This window comes from Argiope bruennichi, chromosome 11 (genome assembly GCF_947563725.1).
Source record: "Argiope bruennichi chromosome 11, qqArgBrue1.1, whole genome shotgun sequence".
NCBI classification, from domain to species: Eukaryota; Metazoa; Arthropoda; class Arachnida; order Araneae; family Araneidae; genus Argiope; species Argiope bruennichi.
In genome coordinates, this window is record NC_079161.1 from 73,085,181 (window position 1) to 73,088,902 (window position 3,722).

Consider the following 3,722-nt stretch of genomic DNA (forward strand, 5'->3'; position numbering starts at 1 on the left):
GAGATTTATATTGCAGCCTTGGCAAGAGATCTGCAGATCATCAACGTAAAGAGTTCCATGAACAGATGAAGGTAAAACAGACAAAACTTGACTAATATGAACAATAAAAAGTGTAACACTGAGGACACTTCCCTGCGAAACTCCCTCAGCTTGAATAAAAGAATCAGAATAAAAGTTGCCTACACGGACTCAAAGTCCGATGTGATAAAAAGTTCTGTAAAAATGTGGGAAGATTTCCCCTAAAACAAAAATTATAAAGTGTCGAAAGTATGCCATAGCGCCATGCTCGGTCGTATGCCTTCTCAATATCGAAAAATATGGAGACAAGGTGATTCCTCCTAACAAATGTGTTGCGTATCTGGGTTTCCAGTAAAATGAGGTTATCAAATGTAGATCTGCCTCTGCGGAAACCACTCTGCAACGGGGAGATGCATCCATGTCTCTCCAATTCGTACATAAGGCGGGCATTGACCATGCGCTCAAAGGTTTTACATATACAATTCGTCAGGGCAATTGGTCGGTAATTCAGAGGGTTTGATGAATCTTTGCCAGGTTTTAGGATAGGAATTACAGTAGCCTCGTGCCATTGAGCTGCGTACATTTGCTCAGTCCAAATTCTGTTGAATAGCAATAACAGATTGGAAAGGGAAATTGAATTTAAATGGCGAAGCATATTATACGTAATTCCATCTGGCCCGGGGCTGGTATCGTGGGTCTTCGATAATGCTGCTTCCAATTCATACATACTAAACTTACAGTTGTAAAGAAAAGTACTTCGGTCATTAAAACGCAATGGCAGCCGTTCCGCACGATTCTTAGTTGCCAGAAAGGCAGGGCTGTAAGAATCGATAGCGGAAACTTGTGCAAATGCTTGACCGAGAATATTTGCTATGTCTAATGGAGCGAAGTGCGTCATATTTCCTGTTTTTAAAATAGGAATAGAGGATTCACTATGGATACCATTAGCAGCCTTTACCTTCTTCCACAAGGTTCTACTGGAAGTGTTTGATGTGATGGAAGAAACAAAACTAATCCACGATTCCCTCTGACATCGACGGCGGATGCAACGTGCAATGGCTTTTGCTCTTTTAAAAGCTACTAAGTTCTCTGTCGTAGGGTACCTTCGAAATATATTCCAAAGTCGTTTTTGGTTCTTATGACTGTCGCGACAGGCTTCGTTCCACCAAGGTCTACGAAATTTGCGGGGCCGTGGGGAAGACTTTGGGTTACAGGTGTTAGCAGCATTCAAAATGGCTTCAACGGTGAGACGCATTGCTTCCGTAATGTCTGCAGTACTGACCATAGACTCGATGATTTCCGCCAGCTGCTTAAAAGTAATCAGGTCTGCCCGCTGGAATAGAAAACGCGGAGGACAGAAAGTCGCACCGCCGCTATCAGCATGGCAGACAATAATAGGAAAATGGGCACTATTATATAGATCGTTGCTAACCTCAAAGGTTAGCATTGGCAGAAGTTCAGGAGAACATTTGGCCAAGTCTAGACTATGGGAGGTACGTGTGGGCTCATGGAAGTATGTTTTTTCGTCATTATTCAGCAAGCAGAGACAGTTATTAGAAATAAAGTGTTCAATCTGCTGCCCACGAGAGTTTGTACTGTTTGAACCCCATAAAACACTATGGCCATTGAAATCACCTACGAGCAAAAAAGGCAAAGGAAGTTGGTCAATCAAATTGTCGAGTTCTCGTAGACAAATAACATTATTTGGCGGAAGATAAATGCAGCAGACTGTGACCAGCGCTTGTGTATGCACTTGCACAGCCACAGTCTGAAGAGAGGTATGCAAATTTAGAGGTGTGCTCGGATACAAATTAGATGTGAAGATACAGACGCCACAAGAACTGTGAGATCCCGTGTCTGTATCCTTCCGAACACAATTATATCCACGCAATTTAATTGGAATGTTGGGTGTCAAGAATGTTTCTTGAACACCAAAACAGATTGGATGAAATGTGTTTAAAATTGATTTAATTTCATGAAGTTTGGAACGAATGCCACGACAATTCCAAGAGAGGAAGGTACCCATTAAGAGACAGATTTTAAAAGAGAATTATTAGAAGTTTTGGTACGAGTTGCTGAAAATTTACAACTCATCTCCAGGTCATCTTCATCCTCAGATGGGTGCAATTTGATGTCTGCACTATTTATCGTGCCACCAAAAATGGACGGCAAGTCCTTATGGGCGACACCCTTCTTCGCCATCCCTAGGGCGACGGAATTTTTTGTTGTTGATTTTTTAAATTTTGAGCTAAGGTCTTTTTGTGTAAGTCCACGTTTAGCTAATTTCAAAGTTAGTGAAGATTGCAATTTTCTCTTTGGTTTTGGTTTGATTGTTTCGGTTCGAGAAGTTTCAGCTGTACTGGTTGTGGAATTTTCTGTATCGGACTCTTGTTTGTCATCAATTTTTGGTTCTGATAAATTCTTTTTACAATTATTGCATGAACAATTTTTGCAAAATGATTTTTTAACTGCGGATGCATAGCTAACACCAGCAGTAGGAGTTTCAGTTTGTACCCGACGTCGGGCTTCAGGATATGACAAGTTTTCTTTAATTTTAACTGTCACAACCTGTTTTTCAAGTATCCATCTCGGGCAGGATCGAGCATAAGAAAGATGATTGCCGCCACAATTAACGCACTTTTCTAGTGCAGAACATTGCTGGCTACCATGCCCTCTTTCAGCACATCGGGCACATGCGAGTGTCCCGCGGCAATTAACGTTTGAATGGCCGAATCTCTGACACTGAAAACATCGGAGTGGGTTAGGGATGTAAGGCCTGACGGGTAATCCTATGTAACCTGCATATACATTTTCGGGTAATTTTGGCGATTTAAATGTTAAAACATGATATTTAGTCTCAAGGAGTTCACCATCACGTCTAATAGAAATACGACGGACGTGTATAATTCCTTGCGATTTCATCTCTGATGTTATTTCCTCTAGAGGTAAATTCAGTAATTCACCGCATGTAATTACTCCTTTACAGGTATTCATCGACTGGTGAGGACTTACACTAACAGCTATTGTAGCCAAGGCTTTCAGTTTTTGAATATTCAGGTATTGTTTCCGAGAATTTACTTCTACCAATAAATCTCCAGAACGCATCTTCTTAATGGATGATACTTCACCGATTGTTGCTGAAATAGCTTTTTGGACAAGGAAAGGAGACACTGTTGCGAAAGTTTCATTTTTCTCCGAAATGCGTTTAATGACAAAAAAAGGAATCAAAATGGTGTGCAGAATGGTGTGCTGTTCCAGTTACAGCATTCTGAACAAGAAATAGTGATACATTATCGAATGATTCGTTAGCATTAGAGATCCGCTCGTATAGGGTGAACAGGCCACAAATCAGTCCTGGGTTTTACTGAATGCAATTTGTTGTGGATCCGCAGATCCCATGATTCTTGCCAAGTAGCAAAAAGTCGGCACACAAATGATCTTTTAGCATCACAATAGGGAAGAGACTGCGACAGAAATGTTGATGCAGATTTAGCTGCAAAATCTGCCCTTTTATTTCCCGAAATACCCGCATGACCCGGAACCCAGCAGAAAAGAATATTAAAGCCCCCTTTTTTTAATAGCTGCCAGTTAGATAAAATTTGGATAGCCACTGGATGCATCTGGTTGTGAAAATGAGCAAGTGCCTCCAAAGCACTCATACTGTCGGTGTATATGATAAAATTACGCTGAGAAGAAGGCGGAAT